Consider the following 15,777-nt stretch of genomic DNA (forward strand, 5'->3'; position numbering starts at 1 on the left):
TCTTCTGTTTCCCAGGAAACCTGACCCAAGCCAGCATGCAGCGACCTCCACTACCTGTTGTTGAATGAAAAACACAAATTGCAAAACAGCATGAATAGAAAGATTCTTTGCAAATAATAAGAAAATCCCAAAGCATACATTTCTATATGGATGTAAATATACAGAAAAAGGTATAGAAACATACACGCACATACATATACATCTTTTTAATTTGGGGAAGGCACGTGAGTTGGGAAGATGCCAAGGGCAGTTTTTCATGTTACCTGAATCACTTTACCCTTTATCAATAGGATGGATTAACTTGTTATTTGTATTACTAAAAGTAAGTCAATAGTTTGTTCTTTTTAAACATGCAATAGAAGCTGCCTTCAGCAGATGGGAAACTATAGACACATGTGAGTGCATAAGAAGATGAGATTATGGCTCCCAAAACCCAGGCCAAAAAAAAAACCAAAAAAACAAAACAAAACAAAAAAAAACACAACAACAACAACCCAGCTAATGTGCAATGTGCAGAAATATAAAAGACATGAAAGGTAGACCCAGAGGCTTATGTGAGTGTGTGTATGTGTGTTTCATCTGACAGAGAGATTCTGGAAGCAAGGCAGAGCAAAGGAGCAGAAGCAATCATTAAACAAATAATAGAAGAAAAATGCCTTGATTTGAAAAGACCGGAGGCTTCAGAGCAAAAGGGCCTTTAAGTACAAATATCTGAAAAGAAATACAAAAGAGTCTCTAGGCAAAATGTCTGAAAAGGAATGCACATCTATGTGGTAGAATTTTTAAACTCAAATGACAAAGAGAAACATCTTACAGGAATTCAGGGATTAAAAACAGGTTGTCTCCTAAATATAAAAATAGCTCAGTTGGCACCAGACTTGTTAAAAATACCACATGCTGAAAGTCAATAGAGAATAACCACAGCATTTGAGAGGGAAATATGTGACCTAAGGATTTCGCATCTAATAAAGTGATATTTAATGTGTGCAAGAGCATCAGAAGACAGTCTCGTACATAAGAACAAAGAAGCATAGCATCCACATATTTTCCTTAATAAAAAGTACTTGAAGAAGAATTGATGCACAAATGCTCCAAACCAAGAACTTGAATCTGGCAATTGGCTAGGAAATTAATGGTGATGAGCAAGAAAAATAAGTAAAATTTTGAATTCATCTAAATAATTGATATTAACTTGGAATAAGACAATGAAAATGTCAAGAGTAATTCTTTAATGTTCATAATGATGAAGTTCTGGGATGAGAGTGGGGTGGTCCAGAGCCGATGACCAAGAAAGAATTCTTGAAGATGTCTTTGGTGCAAAAAGGTGATTTTATTGAAGCACCGGGATAGGACCCATGAGCAGGAAGAGCTGCATGGGGTCATGACAGATAAATCATTATATACCCTCAGCGGGTCAGAGATAGAGTGTGTCTCTAAGGAATTTTGGAAACAGGGTTTCCAGGACTTTGAGGGGCAAACTGTTGCTAGGGAAACACTATTTATTACCATTTAATTAAACCTCAGTCATGAGACCCTTCAGATGTATATCGGGGGGCCATAAACTTGGAGTATGGTTGCCAGCATATATCTTGGGAAAGTTAAGATAAAGGAAGTAAACTTACAGAATCCTCGAGTTTGGGATAATGTTAAGCTAAGATTCTCTTTTGCCCCTAGTATAATATCATCAATCCAGGCAGCCGAGCTCCTAGAGGAAGGTCACTCTCCAGTTTCAAGGACTTGTCAATGGACTATAGGCAGTAAGGGAATTCAGTTTTTCATTTGCCTTAGTTTCCCACATTTCCATGGCAAGCACTTAAACCACTTTCCTTTGTTTTTGGGTAGCCAGGAGTGTCCGAGGAATATCACACAGGTTCCACCTTGTGGGGAGGGGGGTGCTGTTAGTCTGTATTTTACCTTCATCTTGTGCCCCACTTCCTCATCAGTAACATAAAAAAATTATGACAAGTCCTATTAGTTTGGAGAGAAAGCCCCCCTGTCTATTGACAAAACCTAAGGAGAGATACTAGGCAAGAAGGGAGGAAGGAAAGAAAAAGGTACTAAATTTCCATTGTTTACACAAATATCAAAAAGGCACTATTTTATCCTTTGTATTAATTGAGAAATATACATTTTTTCAATTTAAAGACTATCACTTGCATATCAAAATTACACATTTTAATTTCTAAAGAAATAGGAAAATAATTAGGAAAATTTGTCTTCTGTAAGAGAAAAATAAGAAAAGTAAAAAGCAAAAAAGGAGGAAAATGGGTTTAAAAATATAAAATAAGATGACAAATTCAGAAAGAAATCAATTATTAAAATGAATATTAATATATTAAATAGATGTATTAAAATTATTTAGACTTAGTTTAAAAATTCAACTATATGGGATTTTCCAGAGACTGGACTAAAATTAATTAAGAAAGATTCAAAGTAATAAGGTGGATAAAGACACAATGGACAAAAAAAGAATGTAGGGATGGCAATAANTTCGGATTTTGTATCTCCCTCTCTCTCTGCCCCTCCCCTGCTCGCACTCTGTCTTTCTCTCTCAACAATTTTTTAAAAATTTTTAATAAATAAAATAAAATATTTTAAAAATATATTAGAAGGAAAAATTGACAGAAAGTATGTCCAATAGAAAATTTCACTATGGGTATCCAAGAATCTGGAGAGTAGTAGAGAAAAGTATAAGGTTTACAAAGTTAATATACTTAATAAGCTTGTATCTCTATTTTTATCTATCTATCATGAATTACACTAATTACAACCATTGATAGTACATTTATAAAAATTGGTATCTTGAGGCACAAAGCAAATCTCAATAATTCCAAAAGAGACATTATACTAACTGATTTTTTTTTTTATCATGGTGCAATAAAACTGAAAATTAATGGCAAATGGTTTTGAAAACTTCTACTTGGAAAGTGAAAAAAACTCCAGCTCAATAACACTGGAGTCAAAGAAGGAATGAAAACTGCAATTAAGGATGATTTATAAAGTCATTATAATGACTAGAATGAATTCATTTTAATGGGGTATGGCCAAAGCTATCTCAACGACATTTCAAAAAGAGTAAGAATACATGACTAATGCTTTTGCCAAATGCTGACCCTAAAAAAGGACTAATAAACATATAAACTGAAATTCATAAATTTGAAACAGAATTGATAGATAAAATGGATTTAATTCTGAGCAGGCCAGCCAAAAAAGCAAAGGAGAGAGAACAAAAATATACAACATTAAATGTGAAAAAGCATATATTACTGTAGAAACAGAAAAACATTAAATTCTTAGAGATGACAAGAAAGAGATCAAATAACGAATATAAATCAGTTACTTTCCCTGTTATGAAAGAGAGGTCTTCACATCGTACAAGAATTTTAAAAAAAAAGAAAAAGAAATACAACTAAAGCAAATAATCCAAAAATTTTAAATGAAAGGAGACAAAACTCCACCAAGTAAATACAAACGCATAATAAAGTTGAGGTGGCATTAGTATCTGATAATGTAGAATCTAAGGCAAAGGATTAAATAAAACAAAGAAGCTTATTTTTAATGGATAAGAGTACAATCACCATGGAAATATAGCACACATGCACCTCTCCGTGTCAAATAACACTTTTTGAGGGTGCCTGAGTGGCTCAGGAAGCTTTCGACTTCAGCTCAGGTCATGATGTCACGGTTTGTGAGTTCAAGCCCCGAATCCAGTTCTCTGCTGTCAGAGCAGAGCCTGCTTCATATCCTCAGTCTCTCTCTGTCTCTCTCTCTGCCCCCCACTCATGCTCGCTCTCGGTCTCTCTCTCTCTTTCTCTTGCTCTCTCTCTCAAAAAAAAAAAAAAAATTCAAATACCACTTTTTTTGTGTTAGCCCAGAAATAGATGAAAACCAAAAGACATGAAAAACAAATGATTACAGTTGGGATATGTATAGGGAAATCCTTGGAAAATCTCTTTTTATGGGCTAGGGCTCTTTAGCATTGCCGTGTGAAATACCATCCTTTCTTTGAAAACAAATGGAGTGAATAAATTGTGGCAGTTTTTCCAAGCTCCATATTCCTTCCCAGAAAGATGGGGTAATGTTTGCAACATTCTTTGAGCCCAGCTCTATGTCTGGAAATGATACTTGCTTGCTGTTTAATGTTTCTGTTAGAGAAAAAGAAAAGCAGAGATGGTCCCTCCCTTAGCATTTCAAATCTAATAGCATTACCATGTGATGTCATCCTTTGGCCCTCAAATTCCACCCCAGGAGAAACAATAAAAAGGGACCTAACTCCAACCTCTTTGAACCAGCCAGACCTGTAGAGCCCATCAGCACTGACTCCTGTGTCAGGGTAAACTTGTGTCCCCCTTTTATTCAAGGCAACTAACTAACATGGAGTCCGTGGGACTGCAGAGAGGTAGGAAAAAACCAGTTCTTTTTTTTTTTTCTTCTTAGCAAAAGGATTAAAGCAACTTGGGTAGTATTGTCCTGAGATGTCCTAGGAGCCACATGCTCTTACAGTGACAGAACTGCACACCATCGTACAGATGTGTGCGTTCGATTGAAGAAGGCAGGTAGGCAGGAGCGGGGCTCATGATTCCACCTCCTCTATGTCTCCACTGTCTCCCAGGGCGAGCCGGCCTCCCTACGTGCAAACACACACAGACCCAGACTGTGAGTGAAGATGTGGCAAGTCAGAGGGAGCGCCTCGTGCCCTATGTCTTCACGCTGCAAGACAGGTGCGCAGGACTACCCTGAATAAAGTCTTGCCTGGGAAACTCAGGAGTCCAGAATGTGGTCGCTGTGGGCTGATGTGCAGACAAAATTTGATGTGGCTTCAAAATGCGGCTCCACCACCGGCAAGTCATTCGGCTGAGACAACCTCTGGCAAGTCTTTCAGCTGCGACGTTAATGCACATTCTAATCTCTGGAGATGCAGTGATGATACAGTCATGGAGCTTACAGTTCACCAGGATCGTGTATGTGACAAGGGGGCTACCTTGCAGGCCCATAGGAAGTGTTAACGGGTTTACCATCTGCAAAGTAGGAGCCCAATATAGATTGGGGGCTCAACAATTGCCCCATTTTCTTTACCCTACTCCTTCCCTCACTGCCTCATTGCCTTGCTTCCTGTGGCCACCGCTAACTCCATAGCCCCTCCAAATGAGACTAGGGAGTGAGATGAGAAAAGGCAGGATCCAAATTAATAAAGCTTTCTAGAGTGAAGACCAAAGTACTGGCGAGAGTGGATGCTAACTAGTCTGCTGACAGTGAATTCTGCCCATCAGCGAAATTCTGCCTGAGGGTTGACGCATCATGCATTTATCCAGTTACATCCAGTTAGGGTATCAGTAGAGTCAGGAGACACGATAAAAAACAAAAAACAAAAAAACCAAAAACAACATAAAAACCCAAGTCACTTAATGTTTGTGCAAACTAATGAGAATAGATTCACAAAGAGTTGTATATTTAGACTTTGTTGTCTTATGGCATTGACTTTGACACAGACCTCTAATCTTGAAAGTCATATTAAACACAATATTAAACACACACTAAGTTCATATCAAATACATAATGAATAACCTGGCTAATGGAATCTGGCTTATTTCCCTGTACAGGCATTTCTTTCCCTACTGAATAACAACAACAACAACAACAATAACAACAACAATAATGCTCATTATTATTTAACTTCCACACTATCTCATCCTCAAATGAATGTATGCTGCAAGCTCTTCTACCTTTAGGACAGACTTGAAACAGATTACGTATAAGATCCTGAGCTTTCTCAAAAGGCAAAGGTGAGAAATATCTCCATGCAAGAAAAATCATTGAGAAATAGAGTGACTTTCTACCTGATCGGCTACAGGCTTATAGGAACAGCTGTATAGCCAATGAGAGCCTACAAATGCACAGTCATAATTATTGTCGAATTTCAAATGGGAAAGGGAGTGGTGGTGATTTCCTTTGGTTGTCATTGCCGAGGGTCCTGGGGGACCTCCAAGGCAGCAGATGCAGCCCCTTCTCATTGCCATCTAATGAACAACTCAATCAGATGGCTCCTTCATGGATATCTCTTTTAACTCCCAGTTTACCCCCGTCCCGCTTTCAATGACAGCTATATTATTAGTGGAAGTACCCATGGTATAGCTGTTGCTTTGACTACTGCCTTTCTTCAGCACCCATTCCGTGGAAAGCACTATGCCAATGCATTACGTAATTCGCTTATTTGGTTCTCTCCACTACCCTGTGTGACTGGGATTATTATTGTCCTCATTTTTCCATAGAAGGAACATGCTTAGAGCTTGCAGGAGTTTCCTAGTGCTGCTGTAACAATTACCTCAAACTTCGTGACTTAAAACAACATAAAGTCATTACCTTATAGTTCTGGAAGTCAGAAGTCTGAAATGGGACAGACTGGGCTAAACCCAAGGTGTTGGCAGGGCTGCATGCCCTCCTGGAGACCCAAAGGGAGAACATGTTTCCTTATCTTTTCTAGCACTCTAGGGGTGCCCATGTTCCTTGGTTCCTGACCCGCATCCATGTTCCAAGCCAGCAATGGTGCATTGAGCCCTTCTCACATTGCATTGCTTTGATCTGTCTCTGCCTCGGTTTCTCACTTTTAAGGACCTTTGTGATTATATTGGGGCTACCCCGACAATCCAGAATACTCTCCCTTTTTTTAAGGTCAGCTGATTAGCGATCTTATTTTCCCTCTGCCATGCATGCAACATTTTCACAGGTTCTGAGGCTGGGGACATGCACCTCTTTTCAGGGGCAGGGCACGTTTTTCTGCCTGTCACAGAGATATTACATAACTTGCTACAGGTCATGGAAGTAATAAATAGTATTTTCTTGATTCAAATGTTGGTCTCTTGATTCCAAAGTCTCTGCTAGTAACTCCAACCCACACTGCTGCCCAGTAACATTCTACCAACAACATCATTTCCTAAGACCCTTTTCTGTGGCAGGCACTATACTGAATACTGGTGGTTCATATATGAGTAAGAGGGGAGCTTGGGTGGCTGAGCCGGTGAAGCGTCCGACTTTGGCTCAGGTCATGATCTCATGATTTGTGGGTTCAAGCCCCATGTTGGGCTCTGTGCTGACAGCTCAGAGCCTGGAGGCTGCTTCAGATTCTGTGTCTCCCCCTCTCTCTGCTCCTCCCCTGCTCATGCTCTGTCTCAGTCTCTCAAAAATAAACATTAAAAGAAATAAATAAGAGTTAACCTCTACCTCAGAAAAACTCACAAGCTTTGGGATGATGGGAGAGTAACTTATAAATATTAATAAATAACTACAATGGTAAATAGGAAGTATATATCAAAGACCATGGGTACACAGAGGAGGGAGTAATTAATTCTACAGGAATGGAAGACAGTGTAGGATAGGGTTGGAGAGGATATGAAATGTGATCTAAAGGGTAATTAATTCAGTAGGCAGGGAAGGAGGTGAGGAATGCTTCATGCACAGAGAATGATGGGAGAAAGGCTGAACAATGGAAGTGACTGTTGGTGGGGAAAGTCATTCATTTTGATGGGGCCAGGCTGAATACCTGAGGTGAAAGTGGAAACTGAGGTTGGAATGGGTTCTGAGAGAGAAGGGCCTCTCGGGGGATGCTGAGAGGTCAGGGTTCATGGTGGAGAAAATGCAGTGCCCTCGAAGGATTCTAAGGAAGGGAGGAACATGATCAAATGTGCACACTGGGAGTTCCACTCCGGCATCTTTGCACAAGGTGAATTAGTTGGCAGGTTGGGGGGAAGAGGTAGGGTCTGAGGTCAGCATCCAGGTGAAAGATGGTAAGAGACAAAGAACAGGCAGTAGCCATGAGGATGGAGGGTAAAAAAAAATATCCAAGACATTTCTGAGATGGACTCAATAGACATTAAGGCACTAATTATGAAGGGTTTGGGGGCAGGGGGCAATAAGGGAAGTGGTGTCAAGAATTACCCATAGGATGCCTAAGTTAAAGGTACACAGTAGCCCCCTAAACAGATGTAGAATTTCATACAAATCCATCTAGCATTCATTGCCAAGTGTATTTGTAAACTCAGTGTCATAGATTTATGGGGAGAGGGGGGAATCTCTCTGGAGCTTGACTCTCTTTACAAAATCATGTAGAAGGAATTGTTAATTATGGCCAAAGTGGTGCTCGGAGATGCTGAGGAGTTGGGGGAGGGGGGAGAAGATGAGAGAGAGAGAGGAATATTTGAAGGGAAGTGTGCCCTTTCTAATGCAGCTAATCATATCACTGAAGAATAAGGCTCCCCTTTCCCTCCTCCACACAGAACCACTATGAATGGAGAATCGGCCTTCTGCTTCCCTCCCAAGACCCTTACATCTCCCAGCTCCCCAAAGAAAGCTAGGACAGGTCATCTGATGACCAGTTTGGCAGTGGCAAGATCTATTCAGAGGAACTGAATCTTCAGGGCGTATATGTCTGTGTGTGTACTTGCTTATGTGTTTCTCTGTGTCTCTGCACATATATCTATGTGTGTGTTCTGGTACAGTTGCCAGACTTAGCAAATAAAAGTACAGGGTTCACAGTTAAATTCAAATTTCAAGTAAATGGAAAATAATTCTTTTCAGATAAGTGTATCCCATATGTGTGTTTGTGTATACAATATTTAAAACTCATTTATCCCAACTATTATTATTTGCTAAAATTCAAATATAAAACCCATGTGTTTGTGTATGAATTTGTGTGTGTTGTGTGGGACTTTATAGGTGTTTTACATTTGCTTATGTGCCTTAGTATTGGGGCATGTGTTCATGTATGTGTGGGGTTTTTTTGTGTGTGTTTGTGTGTATGTGTAGATCTGGGTACTAGGATGCCTAATAAGAGATTTAGCCATTCATCCCCTGGAAAAAATAGAACTCTTCACATAGAAGGAAAAAAGCAATCAGATTTTTTTCTATTATTAATTTTGACTTTGAACAAGTCACTGCAAAGTAAAGAGGTTGAACGGATCCATCCATTTAAATATTTATTGACCATTCTAGGAGCAGAAGGCACAAAGGCAAATAATTCATAGAGGGCTCTCAGTCTAGAGAAAGGACATCTATACAACGGATGAGGTTACGGCGTAGTAAATGCCACGATAAATGTGCCAGCCTCAATCCCAGGACTGCAGCAGTACCTTCCAGTTCTTTGTGTCTGTGTAGCCAGGGCAGCGTGAAGGCAACTGATATTTCAATCTGATGCTTTTATCACTTGGAATCTTTCAATTATGATTATTGGAAGCATGCGTGCTGCTCTGTTAAGCACAGATGATCACCCAGTCATTCAGCTGAGGGAAGCATTGCTCTATTCGTCAAGTTTGTTTGTTTTTAATACTAGCACTATTCGTGGAAGCCAGGAAATGCCCCTGACTTCCGCACTGACAGCATTTCTTAGCAGCCCTCCGGTCATCTTGGACAGTACACCTTGTAGCTTTAAGGGGCTGCCTGTTTCCCCTGCTAGGTATCTCTGAGCTCCCTCAGGGTTGGTTCCAGACGCTTCTCTGCCTCTCCTGGTTTTTTTTTTGTTTTTTTTTTTGCACTTTTGTTGTTCACCCACTATTTTCAGGACCTGTCTTTCAAATAAAATTGGCTGGGTAAGTGAGATATTGGCCATTCTGGCTTGAAATCCGTCTCAAGTGAGCATTCACACCCCTACAGAAAGCTGCCTTCATGTAATAATTGAGGAATTATGTAGGAGTGTCTGCATCCAATGGTGTGTAGTTAGAAGACAGGCCAAGCTGCTACAGCAAAGAAGCCTCAGCGGTGGCAACAAGACAGAAGTTTATTTCTCACTCACATAGTAGTCTGAGCCCAAGCTGTCTGGGCTGACACACAGTCCCAGAGGGACAAGGAGCCCGGTTCTTTTTGGCTTGTTGCTCTGCTGCCTTCAATCCATGGCTGCCGGCCCATGGTTGGCTCTCACCAACATAGTGGCATCCCAGTCAGCCGAAAGGGGGAGAGGAAGAGGAGCACAGGTCCAGTTCCTCTCAAAGGTCAGACATGGAAGGTACACCAACACCCTCCCCCCTCAGCTGCAGGTGAGAATGAGACCACACTCAGCTTCAAAAGAGGCCAGAAATATGATCTTCATCTGACTATCAGTATGGAAAAAAGGACGAGTGGATATTGGGGCAACCAGTAACCTCTGCCCCCAAACCATTTGCCTTGAACTATTTAGAACACTCAGGGCAAATAGTCTTCAGAATATACTTGTCTCTTTATAGCTGTGCAGAGCAACCACCAACATTAACTGAACATTCACTGAGTTCCAGACTCTGTGAGAATAAGTCACTGTGTGTTATTTTACTTAATCCTGATAGGCAAAGAGCCTGAGAGGTGAAATGACTTGCTCACTGATAACTATAGGCACTATAAGGATCATTTGGTCGCATGACCTTTCCCATATATCACCTTGTGTCATATAATCCGCTGGTGACAAAGTGAATCCCTTAGCTATGTACTGGTTTCTTGGTTGTTGGCTCAGAATCACGACCATCCCCATTTATGTCTCCTCTGCATTGCAGAAGGAAAGCAGGAACTACATTTCCCAGAATGCCATTCTCTGCAGGATACAGGTAAAAGCATCAGTGAGAGATATCTGGAAGCAGAAGAGAAGCAGAGGCCTCATCCTGCAGAGATGATTGCATCTAGATGGATGCAGTCTGGACAGATGCAGCTTCACAGCAGCTTTCCACTGACTCCTGAGAACCTCTGGCTTTAGTGTTTCAGGTTGAGATCACAGAGGGTGGCTTCTCTGACTTTCACACCTTCCAACGGTTACATAAATAAATCCCAGATGACTATGTAAAACTCTCCACACCTGATACACATAGACTGATCCCTCACAGACACAGAATGTAAGATGGTGAGATCAGGCAGAATTCTTTGTGTATGGTGGAAAGAACACTAACATTAGAACTAGATGAGCTGGGTTGAACCTAGCTTTCTCAACTCCCCAAGCATGTACTTGGTCACACCACTTAAATTATGTGAGCCTCCACATTTTTCATTTATCAAATGGAACACCATTATCTATAAAACCATTGGGACGATCACGTGTGATAAAATATTATAGCAAGTAGCACAACAAGAAAGTAGAATATCCTTATAATTATTACAATAATAATAACCAAGCATATTATTGACATCTCATTTAATTCTAAAATGACCCTTATCATTCCTATTTTACAAGTGAGAAATCTAAGAAACAGAAGGCGGGATTAGCTTACCAATGACTCACAACTAGCTCCTGACAAAACCAGAATTGAACCCTATCTCTAGTTCTAGAGCTCACACTCTTAACCACTATCTGTTGAGCTTCCTGTTAATACATATTTCAACTAGCTTCTTTATTTCCGCCTTCCTCCTCAGCAAAGAGCTTGCTAGAATTGCCAACAAAAACCAAGACCAGAGAAGAGAATTTATAGGTATCCATTTATGTGGAATAATCTAATAATTTCAAGAATTCAATATAGAACTGGTCCATCTGGTAAGGTGCCTGATCCCTGTGTACTTTCAAGGAAAAGCTCAAGAACAACTTACTTAAAGGCAGTGGCTCTCAACCTGGGACGACTATAACCTCCAGAGGACAACTGGCAATGTCTGCAGACATTATCATGACTGGGGATCAAGTATGAACAGCAACTAGTGGGGAGAGGCCAGGGACCTTGCTGAACACACTCGAGTGCACAGGGCAACCTCCCTGCAAACAAAGAATTATCTGGCCCTGTTCCACAGTGTTGCTGTTGAGAAATCCTGCATCATAGGATGTACTGTGAGGTTTTTAGCTCCTGATATGGGCTACATGGCCATTCTCTAAGATTGTGTGATCCAATGTGGGAGTCACTTGCCATGTGTGACTATTAACATTAAAATTAAATTAAATTAAATCAAAATTTTAATCCCTCATTCACACTAGCCACATTGCAAGTTCTCAGTGGCCAGATATGACTAGTAGTCATTGTATTGGACAGTACAAATGTATAGAACATTCCATTATCTCAGAAAGCTCTTTTGGACAGTGCTGCTGCAAGATCTCGCACTCTGAAATTCTATTAAATATCTCAAGCTATAGTTCCATGCATGTTATGAGAAACTAAATATTAAAATGATGATTTTTAAAACAGATAAAATAGGGCATATTTATTTATACTGTGAAAATGATCTTTTAAATGTGACTGTTTCTAATATTAAAAATGATCTTCTAAACGTGAATGTTTCTGATATATTTGATGGCTTATCTTCTTGTTAAAAATCTGATTTATTTGTTTGTAGATCATTAAAACTGGGAAGAGAGTAGAAGCTTAAAGTTAGAGTTGGCAAAGCTGCTATCAATTGAAGCTCAGGAAAAGGTCTTGAGACAGCTCTGAAATTGCTGTCTAAACCAAAGATTTTTTTATGAAGTTGTAGAATTTCTTAGTTTCAAATAGGGTCTGCCTGGAGCACTTGGGTGGCTCAGTCAGTTGAGCACCTGATTCTTGATTTCGGCTCAGGTCATGATCCCAGGGTTGTGGGATCGAGCCGCCCTACCCCATGGGGCTCTGTGTTGCTAAGTGTAGAGCCTGTTTGAGATTCTCTCTCTCTCTCTCTCTCTCTCTCTGTCTGTCTCTTCTCCTCCCACCCTGCCCCTCTCCCCAACTTGTGCATGTGTGTGCTTTCTCCCTCTCAAAAAATAAAACATTAAAATTAAATAGGTTCTGCTTAATATTTTTGGTTCAGATTTGTATAATTGTTTTTAGGGATCACAAAGTTCTTGGAGAATCTGATTAACGATATTGATCCCTTATTGGCAAGTGGGACCATGTACACATAGATATGTACCGATACAAATTTCTTTGCAACTCATGCATTTAATGACTTCCTAAATCTTAGGAAAACCCTGGGCTTTCAAGCTGATCTCTGCCTCATCCCTGGGAAACCAAATGACTTGTCCAAGTTTACACAGTGACAGAACCTGAATCAGGTGGATATTCTAAATTTCAGACCTTAAACATTCATTAAGAAATGCTGGTTTCTATAAATTAGCAAAAAAATTAATCTATTGTGTGATATAAGATATACTTGTACTATCCAAATTCTTCTATTTGGCCTCTTTGAAGGGAAGGGAGGGAATAGTGCTTAGAAAGCAATGAAATGGTTTCCAAAATTGCCAGAGGGCAGAATACAAGTCGATTCGGTACCTTATGGTGTGGAGTGTATAGCTCTGAATGAAGGAACACGTTCTGTAATTTCTGATTTTTATCAAAATGCTCCTTTTTTGAGAATCCATTGCCTTTCTCCATACAACACGTTCCCAGTAATAATAATATGAGCGCCTCGCCCGTATGCCTCCTTATTTCTCATTAAGGCTCAGGATGCAGTTTGTGAATTCCCCTTTGAATAGCTCATTATTTGCTTTGGTTCCTGCCTCCTATCTCCTGTTCTGTGTCCTTATTTGTCCTTTTTCTTAAAAGCCAACAAAAAGCCTAGAAAAATCCCTTATGTAAAATTCCAAAATTTTACTCCTGAGCTTAATTATAAGAAGTCGTGCCTGTTTTTATACTTACAGCTTTTTCAAAGTGTGCCATTATGCAGAACAGCAAGCACAAGCAAAAGGTAGCGAAGCTCTTTGGAAGTCTAATCCATGAAGCACTGTCCCTATTGAAATACTGTAAATAGAAATAATATTCAAGAAAACAGAGATTTCCTCTAAAGCTGTGCCCAACTCATCTAGTCACAAACCTCAAACAACATTCAGCAAATCAAGTACACTGAGTCCAATGTCTGGAACATGAGTTAAAAAAAATAAAAAAGGTGTTAAGTGAATACACTATTTTTATTTCCCCCTTTGCCATTCATTCTCTGCTCTCCATCCTCTTCTTTTGGTCCCTGTTCTGACCCCTGTAGACTACGTCACCCAGGCTTTCTTGCCAGAAGGCCGCCCATTGGCTACAGGCAATGGGAGTTTGAAAGATGGAAAGACAGACACAGTCTTCCCATGCCACCCTCCTGCACTTTGCTTCTGGTATGGCTGTGCCCTCCACAGCCACAGATCCCGTTGGGTGGCCCCCTTCTATGGCATCAATTCTTCCTAGGCTCCAGAAGCATTACTTTCTCCTCCTGCCCCTTTACGTCTTAAGAGCCGATAACAACTTCCTACACTGCTTCTGTCCTGGATGTCTCCACATCCTTTTCGGTTCCTTCAACCTTGCAACGTCTCAGCAAAGCAAAGGTCTTAGGAAGTTTGGGCTGCTATAACTAAATACCATAAACTGGGTGGCTTAACAGACAGAGATTTATTTCTTACAGTTCTGGAGGCTGGGAAATCTAAGGTGAAGGTGTAGTCTGATTCTGTGGTAAGAACCCACTTACTAGACAGCTGTTTTTTGGTTCTAAGTTTACATGATGGAAGGGATGAGACATCTCTCTTCATGGTAAGGTTACTAATCCCAATCAGGAGGGCTTTGTCTTCGTGATCTAATCACATCCCAAAGCCCGTCTCCTAGGGTCACCACCAGTTTGAGGGTTAAGACTTCAACATATGAATTTTAGGGGAACCCATTCAGCACATAGCACCATCTTTTTATTACAGTGGAACCAGATGAGGGGTGCCTGGGTGGCTTAGTCAGATAAGCATCTGATTTCAGCTCAGGTCTTAATCTCATGGTCAGTGGGTTCAAGCCCCTCATCAAGCTCTGTGCTGATAGCTCAGATTCTGCTTTAGCTTCTATGTCTCCCTCTGTCTCTCTGCCCCTCCCCTGTTTGTGCTCTCTCTCTCAAAAATAAATAAATAAACTTTAAAAATTTGAGCCAGATGAGTTAATTTTGTTCTTTCTTATGGTGAATAAATGAAAAGATTTAGAAAACTAGCTTTAAAGTAATGCTGAATGTTTAATTTTGAACATTAAGGAATAAAGCTATAAATATCAAATCACTTCCCAATATATTAAAATTTCAATTATTGAAATTTTACCTAAAAATAAGTTTTAATTTACAGAAATTTACACTCATGTTTATATAATATATGCCAGGGATCAGGCACAGGTAATATAATTAAGGAAATAGATCTAGGTGTCAAGAAAAGAAGTGCTAAGGGCATTAATAAATGACAATTAGTAATTAGTTTATACCTCCATTATAGACTAGAAGTTTACTAAGTGTGTGTGTGTGTGTGTGTGTGTGTGTGTATTGTAAGTTGTCCCAACCAATCATAAAATTGACACAGCCTGGTATATCATCTAAGGTCCAACTTCCAACTTAGAGCAAAATCTTCTCATGTCATAACTACATAAGTTTAGGGAGGTGGGGTCCAATCAGGGCTTGAACATAAGCTTGAGTCAGTTTTAAGTTATAGGTATAAGCCATAGGGAGACACCTCATAGTTACCCATCAGGAAACAAGGCTTGAATGACTTTAATGGAGAAGGTAGGTTGAAAGCCAGAATAGAGTTTAGAGCCCAGAGATGCTAGTCTGTCTTTGAATTAATGCTCTCTTTCTCCTCTTGTAAACATACTCCCTAACACACTGGTGTTGGTTTTCTTTTGCTCTGACTCTCTCTCCTTATAGTCTGTAGTATTTATTTTTCTTATTCTAAAAGGTAAGAGTCAACATAGAAAAAAATGCCATAGAATTAAAGATAAGCAAAAAGAAAATAAAACATAAAATGACCAATAATATTTTCATACACAGATAACTAGTTTTCACAGTTTGATGCATATGCTTTAACAGACAGGCGATTGATGGCCAGTGAGGTGAATAAATGATAGGTGGTATTTCCTAGCCGAAAATAATCGAATGTACATGTTTTATTACTTG

The sequence above is a fragment of the Crocuta crocuta genome, unplaced genomic scaffold, assembly GCF_008692635.1.
Source record: "Crocuta crocuta isolate KB4526 unplaced genomic scaffold, BGI_CrCroc_1.0 scaffold197, whole genome shotgun sequence".
Taxonomy (NCBI): Eukaryota; Metazoa; Chordata; class Mammalia; order Carnivora; family Hyaenidae; genus Crocuta; species Crocuta crocuta.